This window comes from Arctopsyche grandis, chromosome 3, assembly GCF_051622035.1.
Source record: "Arctopsyche grandis isolate Sample6627 chromosome 3, ASM5162203v2, whole genome shotgun sequence".
NCBI classification, from domain to species: domain Eukaryota; kingdom Metazoa; phylum Arthropoda; class Insecta; order Trichoptera; family Hydropsychidae; genus Arctopsyche; species Arctopsyche grandis.
In genome coordinates, this window is record NC_135357.1 from 30,099,043 (window position 1) to 30,119,584 (window position 20,542).

Genomic DNA, 20,542 nt, shown 5'->3' on the forward strand with positions numbered 1-20,542 from the left:
TCTAGTTAGTTCAACTTTTGTGGCTATTATTTTTAGTCTTTTAATACTTCGTTTTGATCTTTTTGACTGTTAGATCTGTCTAGCGTCAATTTGTTGCCAAAAATTTTACCATGAAAACAACCTAATAAATCTTTCAGTCCAATGATGGATTCAACTTTGAACCATTTATTTCGTAATTTCTATACTTCAATACTGAAAAATCTCGCATATGTCTGTTTAAAGGTGTATTCATACTATCCAGCACTTCAAAGCAACACCCGGCACAGCAGTGCACGGAAAAGATTAATGATATTCGTACTATTCGTACTATACGACATAATACGTTCAGACAAGTTTTGGTCGAGTGCATCGCAAAATCGACTTACATATACATTACAGTGTTCGACGATACGGCGCAGTATTGCTTGCGTCGTATCGTTGAGTCAATATGTCATTTCCGTCGTATCGTTGAGTCAATATGTCATGTAGTCACAATATGACCTTTCCGAAAATATTCATATGCGCATGCGCACTTTCGTCAGTACACGTGCACTCGCTACTATGACGTCACGTCGTACTTGAATATTTATACTGTTGCCAAATAAAACCGGTTTTTCTTGATCCGTTACGGTGACATGTACTGCTGTAAAAGGAATAGATTTTGTCGGCTACTGCTGTTATGTCTACGCCACGTTTACATTACGGAACATATGAATGAGTTTTCGTGAAAGAACAATTTTCGAACTGTTTACGTTAAGGTGAACATTCGTACTGATTTTACCAGGACATTACTATTTTTTTACAAGCCTCTTCTATATTTCACTTGTTGAGTATCTGTCCTGGTAAGTTGTGAGATAAAACCAATACACTTTTTTATGTAATATAATTTTTTATCTAATAAATATACAAATTCTTCGGTGAAAATTATGTCTCCTACAACAATATTGGCAAATCAATTAGTCAAATGTTGTTTCCCTTTATCAGGAACAAATGCACCAGCCGAAGGATTTTTTTACTTTTATGAATAATATACCTACAAATATAATCATATAATGTTGAAACCATAAAATGTTTGCTAATCACTTAGTATAATTTTAACCAGTATTGTGTAGAATTTTATAAGAGCATTCAAGAAAATGAATTATTTTTTTCATAAATGTGCGCCCATGATTCTTTAATATTTGTTTTAAATTATTGAAATATTTAGAAATATGTTTTTGGGAAAAAATGTCCTGGTTTTGAGTTTGGAAAAAATGGTCACCTTAGTTTTCGTGCATTTACCGGTCTTCGCTGTGCCAGTATGAACAGACCTTAATTCGTAACGATTTTTTTTTTTTATATTTTCCGCTTCAAATTCTTTTTGAATCGGAAGTGGGACTTACCTCTATCTGATGATCATATCTAATTGCAATATAAAAATTGGATGTGATGTTTTTTAGAATGTTATTCTTAGAATGTTACCTAATTGAAATTGTATGTTGAATATGTATTTTTTTCTAAATTTTAATTTGTTTACTACGACCATTTTGTATGCATCACTTCTGTTGATTTCCAATAATCATTAGATCACACCTTCTTTTCTCAAAGGTGACATCACTGAGTGCAATGTGACCCGAGACCGGGTTTTGCCAATTCTGTAAAATACCACTATCGTGTTTACGTGGACGTTATGACGTTTTGGAACCGTATGTCATTTTAATTTCCTGCATCACTTCTCCGACGCCGACAAAAGCTCTCAGCTCTATATCTGATTTAGATTAGCGAAATTGCATTCTCAACAAGAAATGAACTTCTCAACACCACTACGTCGTTGTGCAGCAATTCCGCATTTAATTAATTTCCACTTGAGAATCGCTGATTTTTTTTCCATCGACTTTAATTCCAAACGACAATCAAGGAAAATAATGAGTTTAATCGCTCCATTGATGGCCGTAATTGGCGATTGAAATCTTGCAAATATAATAAGTGATTATTATGACGCTATGCGTATTGAATACATAAGTTTTCAATATTGCGATTTAAATTTTTAACTTGCGTTTATAATTTAAGTATAATATTTAGTTAGATCCAGTGCCGTGCATCGTTTGATATTAGCGAACGGTGTCAGGTTATCAATTAACCCGTTGCGCCACTGACTCTATTTTTCTTATTATTGTTTAATTGAGATCACTTCGTAAATGGTACAAAGCCATCTCTCTTTTTATCTCTCTCTCTCTCTCTCTCTCTCCTCACTACGAAATATTTGTAACTCGTCAAATGACGTAAAACATTGACCCTTACATATGTTGTTGCGTATTTGTTTGGTGAAAATATTTTCTCGATTTCCGACCGGAAAAAATTCCACGCTTGTTTCGTGACTAGCGTCATCATTTTATGACAATGCGATGATATTACGAAGGTATTTCATAAGCAAACATAATATAATCGCACGTTTTAGTGATGTGTGGAATATTTACTTAGACATCGTGCGTGGGTATTGGTTTCGAATTGGATCGATTTTCATGTAATTAGAATAATTGTAATGCTATTTCGAAGGATCTTTCTACAATTAACCTGTTTTTTTCTACTTCGTGTATGTATGTATGTAGGTATGTGTAATTATAATTTATTTCTTTTGAATTTTATAAGTTTAATGTATTCAAACAAAAAAGATATAATTTTCTATTTTATATTTCCAACTAGTTTTGAACAAGGTCGTAAGACACTTTTAAAATGGATTATTAATTACATATTTCGTCATGTGTTTTTACGTAAGCATCGGATTTATCACTAATTTATATATTACTACTAGATTCATCTGAAATAACTATTCAATACAATTTATTAATTACACTGAGCAACATAAACATCTCGTTTTTATTTGCTGGAGCGTAAACTTATCAATCTTTACTAAGTTTGGTCCACTGAATTCGAATATAACAATGGTTTTTATTCCGTGATTAGTATCGAGTACTCGAAAATGGGTATTGGAATCAGTAGTCAGATGTTTTTTCTATTGGTTATGGTTTTATGTTTCTTTTAAACACGTATAATTAATTATCTAGCAAATTTAAGTCAAAAATATATTTAGTTTTTGAGAATTAATTAGTTACCGTTCGGACATTTTTTTCGATTGTTTAGTGCTATCAATGAAATACAAAAACAAATACCCGTAAGTGCCCTTATATCTTCATACACAACCAGCGGCGTGGACTAGTGGTTAGCATATTATGCTTTCGAGCAGAGTAGTCACGTATTCGAGTCCCACTAGAGTCCTGCTGCTAGCCAGATATTGGTTTGTGACTCCAGGTCGATCGTTTATTATCAGAGTTTGTCAATTTCTCTGATTTCCATTGAAATGGTTCCTGTAAAAATTGCAATATTCTTTTTGCTATCTCTCTTGCTAATATCTCGTCTTGATATCACTCGTCGCTTCGGAGCGATCTGTAAAGGCGAGTGTTCACGTTCTATGAATAAAATTTGACCGATAGTGTAGGACTAAGCCTGTTAAACCATCCGAGATTTCAAACTTAGTTTGAATATCCCTGACCTATTGCACCATCTGCCAAATATGCAAAAAATATTTTCATTTGAATAATTATTCAATAATATCATATTCGTATTTAAATTAGAGACTTAATAACCCAACTCGAGGAAGACCCATCCATTTTAATTTCCTTTCATTTTGTTGACTATTTGCATACATATGGTGTATTTTCGCAATGCATCACCATATCCTTGTTTAATGCGATCGGTCGATTATTGTATTATGTATTTCAAACGGTCATGTGACATTAAGTGCATTTGGAACAATGTTCTCGCGTAGGCGCGTTATTTATAGTATTGGTGGAATTTCAATTTTATTAATCACACTTTGAACAAACGTACCAAGGTCGCCATTGGGTTAATTTTCCACGAAGTGCACACACGATATTATTTGACCCGCAACATCCTTGTTTCCGATCGGGCACACTAATTGCCCCAGTGGATTTTACAATTTGTCAGTGCCTTTATAGCACACGTTCGTCGACTTGTCGGAATCGACGCCAATTTCCAGATTCCGGGATCCGGCCCAATTATCTGATCTCGAAATCGTATAAATTCTTCGGAAATTCTTTATTAAATCTAATTGATGACTTTCAAAATAATAATGAAATCAGTTCAAATCAAAAAGTATTTAATGGTTTACATTAATTTGTCCTGGATTGTAAACTTGTCGATAAAAGCTATTATATAATATTTTATATTCGCGAGCGGGTACTATGTAGTTGATTATTTATGTCTCCGCTTGTTCATTTCAGCAGTGCCAGCTCGGTGGTTGCGTTTATGTTTAGCACCGAGAGATTACTGGGTTCGATCCCGTGCTAATCTTTAATACTGCTGGCTAGACTTGGATATTTGTGACTCCAAGTCGATCGTTTCTTATCAGAGTTTGCCAATTTTTCTGATTTTCATTGTTGAAACGGTTCCTCAAATTGGCAAAAATCATCCTACCCGCTGTCACAAATATCCGAATTTGATTTATGTACAATATGTAAAAATGTATGTACAATTCTAAATCCATAGATGTCTCAATGGATTAATTAATTAATTAATTGTTAATTTCGTGTCCTTCAGCTCCTCGAAATACAGTGATTTATGTAATTAAAATGCTGGATTGTTTGTAATTAAATGTCCAGGAAGGCACATTGGGGTCTTCCTGTCAAGCCTTCCTGGTATATATCTATATCAAGGTATGCTAGGCTTTGACTCGCTATCTTCAAGAAGAATTATTGCCATTTCCAAATATTTCTTTGGAGTATTAAAGGGAAAAATTGACAACCCTTCGATTTTATTGGAATTTAAATTTTCGGCGCCCGAATGTGGTAGAGTTTTGCTTCATCGCTTACTTTTCCAACCTATTTCTGCGAAAACGACTGCTTTCAATAACTCATCTCTTGTAAAGGCTTTCCGGTTCCTCAACGTGATAGATGAACATATGGACCTGTTCAATTGTCATGTTGATAAGCTGGTCAGTTTCATGAGATTCAACACAAGGCTATTTGAATGAGATGAATGATTGGTAATTTTTATTGTTCTTTTCTTTGTTATTTTATTTTTTTCTAAAACTGGTGTGACATTTTGGGACAAGCTGTCAGGTCACATTGTTCATATGATTGTTATTATTATTATAAAAATAATTAATAAATACAGTTTACTGTCGATTATCCAGGTTAATGCTGGGGAGTCCGAATCATCAAATTTTGACTTTGTTTCAAATATAATATCATATTTACAACACAAATTTTTGTTTCAAAATTTTAATACTCAGATAAGTGGCCGTTAGTAGTTATGTAGTACTATTGTTGTACCGTTTTATGACTAATGTAACCACTGGTATCTTCTTCACTTGTAGTGTCACTCTCATTTTCTTCCTCTTGAGAAACAAAAGAAACGATATCTGCATCACCTGGATCAATGATTGAGCCACTCCTCGATGTTTTCCTTATCCACGTTTACAAAACATTTTAAATTTTCCAATAATCCACATATTTCAGATATATCATGTGCTTCATTCTCTTCAGAATCCACTAAATCTATTTCCATGTCAGGAAGAATCTATCTCCATGATCGAACAAGTGTTATTGGTTTTACTTTTGATCAATATTGCGTTATTCCGTGTATAGCGTCCAATATCGTCATTTTTCTCAACAAGAGTTTTCAGAAGACTTTGACGATAAAGACGTTTCATTGATGATATAACACCTTGGTCCATGGACTGAATCAAAGATATCATATTAGGGAGCAAAAATTTTGTAACCATAAGTCCATCATTTCTTTTTGAACCAATCTTCAAAAATCTCCCTGTCCATCCATGCCCCTTTCTGACTATAATAACACTGTTCGACACGAAAAATGTTTCAGAGACGGGATATGACTTTTCTTATAGATCTATGCCCAGTGAACACGAATCTGGTAATAAAAAGTGTTGATTGGCTCGAGATTCGGAGATATATGTGTTTTTTTATTTTTGTTTTTATTTTCCATGTCTATTTTTATTTTTATTCGGGTGCTTAAAATGTACTGATATTTATTTTTACGCTATACATATTCGTATTCAATAAATATATTATTAAATTCAAATCCTTCTAATTATTTCATTACAAAATTATTTAAAAACACATTGAAAAAAGTTTGTGACCACTATATTGTTGTATACAATGACGCACATGATGCAGCGTTCAATGATGCAGCGCACACAACACAAATTTGTACTCTACTAATACGAAGTTTTTGGTCACAATTTTACCGGTTTAAAATTCACCACACATCCAATTAACCCTTTTAAACGAAATCAAAAAATAGTGTGGCCAGAACACTATCCTAATAAACATGTTTCAATAGAAAATACTCAATATAATATAGTATTAACAGTGGGAAAAAATCACAAGTGAAAATACGTAATTTTAACTTTTGATTTGAACTGGACGACTACTTAGAGAGATTTGAAAGCTGAAAAGTACTACAAATGAAAGATAAAATACCCGACTATAGATTCCAATATTCATTTTGAACAGAAAATTAACAGATTTTGAGAAATCGACCGAACAACACCAAGATATAGAAAAATAGCGCGATTTAAAAAACACATATATCTCCGAATCTCGAGCCAATCAACACTTTTTATTACCAGATTCGTGTTCACTGGGCATAGATCTATAAGAAAAGTCATATCCCGTCTCTGAAACATTTTAAAAGTCGTCATTTGTCGAACAGTGTAATCGACGGAATATTTATCATTTCAGTTCCCTTAAAAGATCGAGGTTTCTTTGCTTTCTCAATCACCAAAAGTCTCATTTTATGACTACCTGATGAGTTTCCGCAACACATGACTGTTATCCTTTCTTTGGACGGTTTAAGTTATTTATTTATTTAGGAGCGGACTTTTCTCTCATTAAAGCCAGTGTTTTTGTCGGCAAGTACTTCCAGTACAGGCCTGTTTCATCTGCTTTATAGATTTGATCGGGTTGCAAATTTTCTCTTTGCAAATATTCTCGAAATTCGATGCAGAATTCATCAGCAATTAACATGCGTATGTTACGAAAAAATCTGCTCTGTACTTCTTCGCTGATCAAAAGCGAATGAAAGAATTAACGCAATAGTAAAAGACATTTAAAAAGGGAACGAAAAACATTTCTGTTGACATCATTTGTTTCAAATAACACGCGTGTTTACGGTCGCAATCAATCCGTGCGTCTCATAATCATATAAAAAAATTAAATTAATTTAAAAAAATAATTAATATTTTTCAAGCATGAATAATCCGTGCCCGGGTAATCGAGAGTATTCTGTAAATGTTAAAAATATATAAAATACAGATTCAACCAAGTACGAGCCAAAAGAAGACATTAATGTTTGTACCGCATTTTTCAGGATGCGGTATTTATCTACATACAGATCCGATACTTCGATCAACCATCGTACAACCTTAAATAGAAACGTCATCGAGTTACTTTTCGATACTCCTGCAAACTCTCGTATTGTAGTATTCAGTTCATTAACAAAGTTTCGTTCCACAATTTGCAAGATTGAAACTTCATCCGGAATTTCACTCCCCAATTAACACGCTGCGGCCCCCCCTCGTCCTTGACCCTAGTATCACTGCCGAAATCGAGCCGCTCTCAACGTGTTATTTCGAATCTGACCGTTGCCGTCGGTGAGTCAGCAACCTCTTCTCCACTAACAAACACACTTGTTCGCACAGAAAATTAAATAAAATAAAAAAAACTGAGAAGCAACAAACAGACACCGCGCACCTTCGGGCATTTTGGAGGATATACACCCCTCTCGCTCCCACCCGCCAACTACACATCGCACTATCTCGCTCGCTCGTCACGCTCGTTGGTTATTTTTGTTTTTATGCCACAGTTGGAACTTGGCGTCTGGCTCGCGAGCATCGCCCGACGCTCGTGCGATGTGATAAAAGTTCGCGATTCGACCGAAAAGTGCATAAAAGTGCAGTGCCGTGTTGAGTGATGGTGAGATTGTGTGTCCGTGGATAAAAATGTTGAGCGTCGCTGCCTCCCCGCGACGGGAGACCACCCCCTAGTTCGACCCCTAACTGAAATCGTCCGTCAGAATCTCATGAGATTTTGATAGGATTTAAAAATTGTGTATGGAGATTGTTGGTATCGAAATATACGTAAAATTACACGCAATATGATATCCACTTAATGTTATCGCAAGACTTACCTGATATGTGTGCCAATGTTGATTTGTATCGTATGGTGTGTTCCGAAAGTGTTATCGATTTTATATTGTGAATCTGAGCTCATTTTTTTGCCATTTTAAACTACATCAGTAATCATAATAGTGGCCTTAAGACGCCTAATTTTCACTTGAATACTTCCATCTTATTATCTGAAATGTAATTCGATACCCAATAGAATTAATCTTCGTCAAAATATGTATGTATAGTATGAATTATAAAATTGCTTTCTAATAACAACCTTTTCTTCTGTTGATGTCACTGTCACTTAATGGATCTTAACTTATATTTTTACTGTCAATATTGTTCAAATTCGATGAAAGTATCATATTTTGTTCGAATTCTATTGAAAATTATATTTAAATTACCTTGCCCGTAATTTAAAAGCAGGTGTATTTCGTAAGGCGAATCGGGATTGTTTACACAACCAAACGTTTTGTTTATATGCTGCTTGCAAATATTATAACAAAATTAACTGTTGCGCGAAATGTTCTGAAATATCATATTATATTTATATGCACATTGTGTATTTCAATTGAAAATCGGCTTATACTCGAAGATCATCATCGTCATTGTTCCACGTCGACACCGGTTTAAGTTTGAACAATTGTCTTTGTTTAAATTACAAATTCAGATTTTATCGGAACGCAGATATTACTCAACGAAAAATTCTAAATATATACATGCATATTGCATAGGCAGACAACGGGTTAACGTTTCACATACTCGACGTTTTAGGCCGTCTGGACTTTTTCGGCACATACCTGGACCAAGTTGTCTTTTCTCTTTTGTACTTTTTTTCATGTCGAATAAGAATGTTGATCGCATTGACCACGTTTTCTTAAACCTCTTCGTTCGCTTTATTATTATTTTTTTTAATTAATTAATTAATCGCCGAAAGAAACTGCGTGCACAAGTCACACAATGCCCATTGAATTTTCCAAAACGGTGCTTTTTTTTTAGTTATAGTTATTAATTCGCTTCATATATCGCAAACAATGGTTTCTAGATGGACAGGCGCCCTAATTCTTTCGACAATCTCACGTGAAAAATTAGTTCGAAAGTGCTATCATCGACGATACTTTTATTGCCACCATTCGTGTCAAAGTGATTCATTTCAATTGGCTTTTATTGTTGTGATAAAATGCCTTATCGCCACAAAGTGCACTAAAAAATACGTGTTTTACTGTAATTTACTTGGATTATCTTTTTGCCGTAATGAAATTGATTCCGTACTATTAGAAAAATGGCTCAATGCCTATCGCCAATGTAAATATACTGATAATGAATTAGATAACTAAAATGTTTACAAATAGTGAAATATAACTTGAAATTCACAAGTATATTTATTTTACATCCTTTATAGTTCAATTTATATGAAAACAACCAATTTGTTTTGATTTTAATAAAAAATAAAGTAAAAGCATATTCATTTTGTAGCTAAATTGGTCGTACCTACAACAGGTGTGTTGCAACTGTATGTAATAATTTTATTCCAATTGCCATTTTATCTTATTTTAATAGCATAAAAATCTATCCGGAATTATATATTACGTACTGTTTAATATTAAAAATATAATAAATATGTTATTGAAAAAATAAATGATAAATGAGTTATATGTATTTGAACGTTATACATATGTGAAAGTGGCGGAAGTCAAATTTTCAGTTGCAAAAAACACTATTTCTCTTTGGCTCAATTCACAAATTGTTATAACTTATTTTAATTCGATATGTTCAGAATCTCGGAAAAGCAGAATAAACGTATTACAGGCCACTATTATTTTTAAATATTGTTAAACGCAAAACATTATATCTAATGTTTTGCGAAATATTTCTCGAAATGAAGAATAATGGACTTATGCCCCTTTCAAATACATATAGCGGCTCAAATAAATTTATGTAATGAGGAAATTTAACCAATTTACGCTGGGAAATTTCTACTAATCTACATTTGTACATTGACGTTGAAATTGATTAATTTATTTCTTAAACATATGCTTTTTAATTATTAATTTAATGTCTTACTCAAAATGTGATACATTTGCTTTTAGCACTCTGGGGAAATTCCAAGATTGATTTATCTTATTTACACAACTTCTCAGTATTGACTCACTTTTAATAATAAACACATACACTTAAAAACAATGTTCATTTTTGTTATAGTGCTTTTTTTATGACAAAAACTGTCTTTTTAAAATGAAAAAACATTGAAACTATATACATACAATTTTACAGTACATATGTGTTTATGCATACAATGCTTTTGAGCCATCATACAATTTGCATTCGCAGAGATGACCTCATAGCCCGGTTCAAGGAGTCCTCCTCCGTTGGGTGTCATCGCTTCGACCTCCACTTGAGGACTTTGTCGTCCTGCGAGCCGATTTGTGTCAATCCTGTTAAATTTTTTTCGTTCGTATTATCGGGGTCGTCATTCCCGTGAATTTTGGCGCCGGACATAATGACTCATTTGGCCTCTTGGCAATCGGCTTGAAGCGAATCTGGACAAAAAGAAGCGTGTTTTTAAAACGATCTGGAGCGAAGGTCTTCAGCTGAAATCTCGCCGATATTCAAAGAAATCCCGTTCGGTATATTTCTACTGTCAATGTCATTTCGAAAGTATTCGTGACAACTTGAGACAACCTACAGAAATATCAATCGGGTAATGGAAGTACATATGTAGATCTTCCATTTGCAATCATAATCAGCAGGTGCTGTAAATTCAAATTGAATTCTGGAAAGGTCTATACGAGTTTCAATATTTTATGTACTGTGAATAATTTGAATTCATTTCTATAATTTACTGCATAATAGCTTATTTGGTTACATTCATAAGTATGTATGTACATCTGTTTCTAACACTGACACATCTATGCGATCATCTCCTTGGTACAAAGTTCACACGACATAAAATGTGTGATGTATCTTCCTAAATCCATGTAGTTTTGTTTTATTTTCCTTGAATATTAGAATGAAGAGTATATTTTTTATGAATTTTTTTGTAAAATCTTTTATTATCTTCAATTATTTATTTTTTTATTGTCTTAGTATACGATTTACTGGATTGTCTATTTATTCAACTATCTATACATATCTGACGTAATGATAGTTGATTGTGTGTCGATGACAAAATTTGTTACATTGAAATTAATTATGTCAAGTCATTGAGAGGCTGCTGTATAAAATAGTGTATTTGTTTTTCCAGTATAAAAACTTTATTTGTTTATTTTTCAAATAAGATCATTGATAAATATTGTTTGATGCATCCCATAATTATTTGTATTTATAAACATATATACATTCATTGTTTACATATTCAGTATGCTCTTTTGTATTAATAACATTAAGAAAATGTTGTCAACTTCTGCTATGGAGCATACATTGTATGCAAAACATCATCAAACAATGCATTCCCATACTCTACAATACCCTTGTCCGATTTTCTCCATAATTAATAGTCCAAGTTATAAATCCTAAAACTTAAGGATACACCGATTCGCCGACAAAGCACAGATGATCTCTCCTTATTTATTTTCGTGCGTCATTCAGTATTTGAGAGTAAAAGTACATTCCCGTATGTATGTATTTCAAAGAAAACGTACGAAATTTCGTATAAACAGAGTCAGTGCGAGTGCATCTCAATCTTCTCGATCTATTCATTTATTGTAGTAATAAATTCATATTATCTATGTCGATCTTCGGAAGGGTACTTCGACATTTTCACACGTCGGACAATTGAAGCATTTAGCGGGAAATTTAAACGCTTGCTCCCGTTCGCACGGTGCATTATGCCCACACTCACGTTCGATTCAGTTTGAACAAGTGTCGTTTCGATTGTTCGTTGGAACATATCTAAAAATGCAAAATATGCCAACGGCAAACAAACATCTCGCCGTTAAGTGGGCGACGGATAATCGAATTCGTTGATATCCCTCCGCGAGTCGATTTGCCTCTCAAGGCTTTAACCGGTCGAGAGCCGATGGGGTTTAAAGTCCCGTCTTGTCGAATCTAATCGAGTGGCTTTTAAGATTTTTTTGTTTATTTGCTTTGCTTCAATCGTTGTGTATGTCTAGGTACAGTTTGAAAATTCAGTGCAATAAATTTGGCGCAAAGATTGGGGGCACAAACAAACAGCGGTCCATTGTAAAAAAAAATTGACTGATCCATGTTAAATACATTGATGACTATGATATTTTACGGCAGTTTTGGTAGGGAGATGTCAGTGTAGATACCGGTGAAACATTAGTCTTAAATGCATTCTGACCGACTCCCCCTATTGTAACTTCACAGATAGAACTTTATCTGTTGGTGCTTTAAATCTGTAAAATAACTATAATTTTTCATTTTTCACATTGAATTAAACAACAGATATTTAACAGAATTCTGAATTACCTATAGTAAAGAATATTATGATATCTACCGTTTCTTCTTTGTTAGACGTTTTCAATAAACTTTAAAAAAAAAAACATTACGTATAATTCTTGCTTTTTAGCTTTATTTTCTAAAAAATAAATAACATGTTTGTGTATGTGTGTGTATGTATTTATATTTATATTAAAACTTTCTAATATATAAAGAAAAATGTTTGTTTGTTTTTCCGCTATGCAAATATACAGTTTCTGATTAAGAACCGCCAAATTTGGTGTATCTCTCTGGCTTAAAACGCAGACATACAGAATCCTACGCCATGGCATGCCTAGGTAGACTCCAGTTGTGAATGGGCGTGTCTTATGTCATTCATATGATCTTTTTTCCTACATTTCTTCATATGTATCGATCACTCTCAAACCTACATATGTTCTCTCTCAAACCTACATATGTTACTGTTATCAATCACTGTCAAACCTACATACATACATATGTATGTCAATACATGCAGTCCAGAGTTTTTTTTTACATGTGCTATCTAAAACTAAAACTATCTAAAAAATATTCGAATTTGACTAACCCACAACTTTATCTATGTATTTGAGGAATATAAGAAGTATAAAAAACAAAATTCGACAATGATTCACGCATATCGCGGCTATGAGAACACTTTCGATGCACGTAAGCAATAATGTAGGGAAACTCACACAAAACAAAATTTATATAATAAATGCAATGAATTTTCATGTACGTATACGTAGTGGAATTTTTAATTTGTAAGAGGCCCAAAAATCTCCACGCTCCACCAATTAGTCTAATTGAAGTCATTTGGGGGTTAAGCGAGCTGTCAATTTTCGCTTTGCCCGCGGCTGATTTTTTCAAACTAATGTGAATGTTAGCAAATTTTCAGGTTGAGTAACGGTTACGCACCGTCGGAATTTAACCCGTTGACGCCCCTCTCGAGTGTGCATAAAATCGTACATTATTTGCATAGCGCGAATGCAGTCCGGCGTGTTTCGTATCGACGGAATCGTTAACACAGTCGCGGTCGGTGTCTTGTAAATAATTGTAAATAGAAAAAATAGGTCATTTTGGACGGTCGGAGCGGGACTCTCGTGTGAATCGACACACTCGGCTATTTACGGAATTGCAAACACACCCAACATTATTATTCCGCGAAATAATAATACGCAGAACATCTGCTCGGTGCCGAGAGTGTATTTCGATCATTCGTCGAAGCGTGTATGGGCTGCTCTGCCCCGCTGCCTTGTATACTTGTCCAGAGGGCTCTTTCATCGCGACGTGTAAACACGCCCATTTCCCAATTCAAATTTCGACAACGGACTATTTTTTGATAAATCGAGTGAGTAAAATAAAACTGACACTTTTAAGTCTCAACCTTTAGTCAAAAGTCGTTGCCTTACCGTATCACCATTACTGAATATTACCTTAAACACACACAGCATTGTTTCAACTTATATCAATATGTTCATTAAGTAGTATATTATAAACGAATCTGTTGACTTTTTTAATGTTTTTTAATAAAATTACTAAAATTTTGTGCGGGGGGGGAGCTCTAGCAGCATCGCTTTCGGAAGTGATAGCGAGTAGCGAGCCTTCTGTCAGTTTGACAGTTCTCTTGTAGCTCCACTGATGCGTTCGTAAGAGTGGCTACACTGATGAATGCCTAAGGGCCGGGCCGCACCGTGCAACTTTGTCGACCGACTTGTTGCGCGACACGAAAAAATGTATGGAAATGTGTGCGACAAACAAGTTGACGAGTGTGGCATGTCCCATCTACCTGCATGCATTGGTCTGGTCGCCCTCAACCAAGTTGTTCGCGAGTTGAGCGGTGCGGCCCGGCCCTTAGAGTGGCAACACAGACCAACCAAGTCGTAATAAATGCGATCAGACGGTTGTTTCAATTTTGATTATTAATTACTAGTTGTTTTACCCGGCTTCGCTCAGTATTTGTAATATAAACCAGAGATCTGGAGCAACCACTTTTTTTAGTTGCTCCACTCCGACACCTCAGTACTTGCTCCAACTCCGATCCGTGCTCCGAATAGTTTAATAGGAATCATATTATTTATTATCTTTATTTATTTAATTTATTAATCTTATTCATATACATATGATAAAAAATTATAAAATTTTATTTATAGACTATTTATTTATTATTAAAATATTTAATATTTAATATATATATCATGAAAATACATACATATGTAGATATAACTATACTACATGGTATGCACATGGTTGTCCCAAACTACAATAGTAACAATAATAGAGAAAACAATCAAGAATAAAAAAGAAAGCGCGCGCGCACACATTAATTTGTACTAAACAACAATAAATGAAAAAAGTATATAAAACAAAATATTTATAAAATAATATAACCAAACTATGTACATGATGTGCCACGTGTCAAATGATATTAAACCATCAAATATTTAATTTATCATAAATTGAAAAACAAATTAAGAAAAAGCATCCATTTAATTTGTAAATTCTAATACATAAAAACAAAATATCGGAGCAGTGGAGCACTTCAAATTTTCGTGATCCGGTCCGCTCCTGCTCCGTGCCAAAACTCGTTGCTCCGCGCTCCTGCTCTATGCTCCGCTCCAGATATCTGACAGCTTAAACATGGCGAATCTATTAGAAAATATTCATATGTTTTTTTATAAAATTTATTTGAATCAAAAATAAATAATATTCAACGATATCGATATCGTCATAATAGAAGCTTTGATTTGTTTTCGATGCTCCCAACCAAACCTTACATATATACATACAAAGTATTTTTCGAAATTACATATATATTAGATTACGAATGGACTTGAGATTTATTTTTAATTATTTACGGTTTAATCTAGATTAACGTTTTAGGAGAAGTAACCACATACAGCTATCTAATATATGTTATTTTTATTTTGTAAATTAAATATGTCGGTAAATGGCAATCACTAGTATTATTATCTTATTTTCATGTTGGTCTAATAGAGAAAAATATACATATGTAGTAGGGAAAAAAGCTCAAAACCTATTAACAATTCTTATAAATGTTCATACTACATTTTATAAATTTACATATCATTTTTAACTTAAGACTAAAGAAGCAAGCTAGAGTATAATGCGAGTGCAAAAAGTATTTCTTAGCTTCCTATGTATGAAAGAGTATGGGTATTACCCATATGTTTACCCTACTCCTTTCCTTTTGGACATGCTCTGGTATAATTCCCTTGAACTTCAGTGAAACTTATCATTAATTCGTTTTGCTCTCCAGCTTCTACGTGGTAATCTGTCATGCCCGTCGTTGCTGGAACAGTTGAGACTTTTATGTCCCTAATAATTATGTGCGTGGTCTACATCATCATTTGATGATTGTACCTTCTGCCCGCACAGTTATTTATCGGATGGCTCATATTCCAAGAGCTATCCGACTTCGTTGATGCTATGCCTAAATTTGATCATTTCCATCTCAGTGAGCGTGTGCTCATCATTATTTTCGATCATTGTAGCGCATTAGGGACTCCTGTAATGCCACACAATTGTCCAAATTTAAATAAATATTTCAAGAATATAGACATCCTGTTGTTATCACCGACACTTCACAAGTGTATTAGTATGGTTGTTGTGATAAATTATTGAATACTAGCTGTATTACCCGGCTTCGCTCGACATTTGTAATATAAACCGCTTAAACATGACTTATCATTTTATTAAATTTATTCGAATAGTTTTATTTTATATAAATTTATTTGAATACTCATTTGTTGTTTTTATTAAATTAACTGTCACGAACAAACAAACATATTATATAGTAAGTCTCTTATAAAAAATTATATGTATACCAGAATCCGGCGCCTGTGCCCCCGTGGCTGTGCCCCCTAGGGCTCCGCCCCTGTCGTCTGCGCCCCCTAGGGCTTCGTCCTCGGCGCCTTTGCCCCCGGGGACTTCGAATCCTTTGAATCGAAAAAAATCGAATCATTTGTTCGATGACGTCACGGATTTCTACGACCCAACGAACGTAGATTACATACATACAAAGTCTCTTTCGAAACTATATATTAGATAATGTATGTATGTGTTGCTATTATTTTAGTTTGAGAGGCAAATTTCAAATGAATATAATAATTGCCGAGCGCTAAACGAACAAAAAAATTTCAAAATAATGAAAAAAAGGATTAAAATTCTGCATGGTATGTATACGTATGTATATAGAGATCGGTTTATTTCAAAAGGCCCACCCCACTCCTCGTAAAAGGTGCGCAAAAGCAACGATTTTAATGTGCGCATCTTTTCCATGGAGTAGGGGTGGGACTTCGTAGATCGAACGATCTCAACGACAACTTGTTTTTCATTATACTCGAATGATTATTAATTTTTGTTTATTCTAGCAGTTAATTTTTAATTGAAAAATTATTTTTTTATTTGTATCACATTGTAAAGCAACTTACTCGCTTTAGGGCGAAAACACACTGAGTGGGTCGTGGTACTTTTTTTTGATACTTAAAAACACGCGAAAAAACACAGCACCCCTAGCCCATATTCATGGTACACAGTCACCTTCAAAAATCACCCCCTAAACTGTTTTCGGTTATATTGTATCCTTGCTTGACAGTGATCGATAACGGTTAATCCCATATTTGAAGAAATACACTTGTGACCTCCGTAACACATGCATTCTGCACGTGCACAACGGGAAGCCAAGGACACATGACGTCCCATACCACTGAGTGTATTTTCGCCCTTATACCCAACACACGTTTAGGTCTATAACGATACACGTATTGATTAAACAACACGACTATACATAAAATATCGAGATGTTGAAATTTTTATTCCGATCATGATATTTGCAACATATTTAGAGAAATTTCATATTAATGAAATTCTTCCTCGAATACATTGAAAGTTTTGCAAACGTGTATAGTCCAAGTTTAACGTATTTTCAATACGACTAGCATCACATCATTGTTTGATCGATATGAATATTTATTTCATAACGAGAAGTTTGTAATACAGACATGTATAAAATGTACAGCGTAGCGTTTATGGAACTGACATTGATTTTCAATTATAATACACAAGTTTTCCGTATATAGGAGTATATAACCAAGTAGCAGAGTGTGGCTTCCATATTATTATAATAAATTAATCTCGTTACAAACTCATCGTATCGATTCTCGTAAACAATCGCGATTCATTATTCACCACTCTGGCCCCTGTTGATTCAACACATGTCCGACAGAGTCTGCTTTTTATATATTAATTTTGCGTCTCGAACATCTCAATTTTTACCCGATAAACACAAACACACACACGCTAAGGGTTTATAGTCCACGTCGAATTGTATCGACGCAAGTAAAGGTTATCGTTATGCACTCGAATCTGAGTTATGTATTTTTATTGAATATCTTATGTACCTATGTATCTAATTCAACGGTTGCCTAGTAGTGGTTGATCCGAAATAGACTCAAGTGGGTATATCATGCCGCTTGGAGATGCTGCATAGATTTTTTTAATCCTTTCGATTGGGTTTGTTCATTTTTTTTAATACTCTGAAAGGTGTTGTATGTGTTATTAATTCATGCGTAAACAACAGGTAAAATTCGATTCTGAGAATTGTTCTTGGAAGAAGATAAGAGTTGGGTAAATATTGAATGGGAAAAGTTGTTTTAAAAGTGTTAGCTCTCTGGTGTGATTAATTTTTATAATATTTATTCAAATACCAAATTATTCTTAATGGTATGTATGTATGTATATAAGACCTTGGCAAGGTGTTAGTTAGACTTTTGTTAGTGTTAGTGTTGGTGGGTCAAATGATACATAAATTTTGTAGCTACGCATAAATAATCTTTCTTCAGGTGGTTGAAATGGCATACAAATCTATACATTTATAGAAACGTGGTGAATTTACAAATACGCAACATAAAGGGGCCCACAGCAGACTGTACGGCAATCAGTTGGGCAATTTGTCATAGCAGCAAACTAACTGATAGATATTTCAAATCTTGTTAAACATTGAACCGGATGCTGTAGCTTTAGCTACGATACAAATATCGTAGGCAGCGATCTCACGATGGATAAGTCGGGTGACAAATCGCTTCGTCGGTGAACCCTATTTTTGTTTTGGATAATAATGATGTATAAGTTTTGTAATGTGAAATAATATATAATAGATTTTATATAAAACTGACTTCTTTCCATTTTTACAAGCTTTTTATTGCCTTCACTCTGTTAATTCAGTGACATTTCTGCCCGTCAAAAAGTTGTGAACTGTTTTTAAACCACCTCCAATACTCAGGTCGTTTTGATATCTTACCGAAATACGGGGGGGGGTTAGCTAACATTGAAGTAAATGAATGATTCTAACATGAAGCTAGAAATTTTAATCATTAACGAATTCATTAAAAATTACATAGGAATCTCATGACAAATCGAAGCTATCCAAACATGGCTTTCTACCGCCCCTTCACAAGGGTTAAACAGTTACATTTCTTCACTCATTTTTAACAGTTTCTTTGTATTAATCTATGTTTCCATATTAGTTGTTGATTCGTTTTATACTTAAAAGTTTATATAAATTATAAAAATAAAATTGAAATCCAGATTGTATGAGAATAAAATATTTCAATTAAATTAATAATAATTCATAGCCAAAATTAAATTTAACGTTTAAGCACTCGACTGTTTATGGCGAATTTTGTTGACTAATTCGTCACCGCTGGGCAGAGGGGAATTTGCAGGCTTCACTATCATTTCAGACCGTTTGGAATTTGTCTCCTCTTCCCCCCCCCTTCCTCTCCTACCTATCCTACATGAAACACAACCGAAGCTATTGTCGCTACGGTCTCAGCATGGCTTGCATTAAATTCGTATATATGTATGTATCTACGTTATATAATGCTCATTATTTGTGTATTATTTATTGCTGCCTCGAGCATCGCCCTCTCATTCCATCCCCGCACACTTGTCCGGCTGTCCGCGCATAAATAAGCATTTGTATACATATTTGTCAATGATCACGGTGCGTTCTCCTTATGAACTTCTGATTATCGTAATATTTTTTTATTTGAAATCTCCATGTAAAAAACACATATACATACATCCCTTCCGTTTTCATATAATTATGTACATACATAATTTTGATATGAAATCTTTAGTAGCCCAATTTTGTTTCTGTTTTGAAATGTTAATTTGTCAATGTTCACATTACAAATTAACTGCAGCATATATACAGTTCGTTGCTCCTAGTGGGCAACTTTGGCGAAAGTTTACTATGACCACAATTTTAGTTGTACATATCTTTTAAATCCTTGATGAAAATGGATATCATTGCTTTCGCACCCAATGTGCTTTTATCGTCCACAATTTTTTCTAATTAAGATGTGTAACGCAAAACGCGATATGGCGCCGTTATCCGCCACCATATGTGCGCCATCCGGCTCCCGGCCATTATGCGTAATAATTTTATCCCAAAAGCTATCCTATCCGTCCCGACCAACTAGCCGTATCATCACGCCCTCACGAAATGATCCTAAATTCGTTTCAATTACACCGTGCATCCCGTCCTCTGTATCTGGACCGTATTCGCGCCCCACTCGAATTAAACCCTCTACCTATGTATATGTATACACATACATGTCTCATAAAATTTTGCATTTGCAATATTTGTCTTATTTAAAAAAAAAAAGCAATAGTGCGGTCACAACATTGCTACAAATTTCCGGTCTGCAGTCGAACACATTTCGTACAAAGACAGGAAACGCGTTACTAAAACTGGTAAATAAATTTGTACGGGAAGCGAATAAATTAAATCCTGAAGATATAGCGCTTGAATACTAAACGATTCACTTAAGAAATAAATATTTTTTTCTACATATTTACTTTTCGCGTTTCCGTTATATTTTTTAGAAATATCCTATGTTTGTTTATTCAATCTATTAAGTGCAT

The 20,542-nt window shown here is 34.1% G+C and overlaps 1 protein-coding gene across 8 annotated transcripts in view; it reads left to right on the plus strand.

The window, feature by feature from the left end:
• Positions 1-20,542, plus strand: part of RhoGEF2 (Rho guanine nucleotide exchange factor 2) — a 120,157-nt gene that overhangs the window by 54,375 nt on the left and 45,240 nt on the right. The window contains exon 1 of one of the 8 annotated variants that reach the window (XM_077427492.1): positions 7,863-7,976. The exons of the other annotated variants lie outside the window; for them this stretch is intronic. The gene's annotated coding sequence lies outside the window, so the exon portion shown is untranslated. Of the gene's footprint in view, positions 1-7,862; positions 7,977-20,542 lie in introns of those variants that run through there. 8 annotated transcript variants of the gene reach the window in all.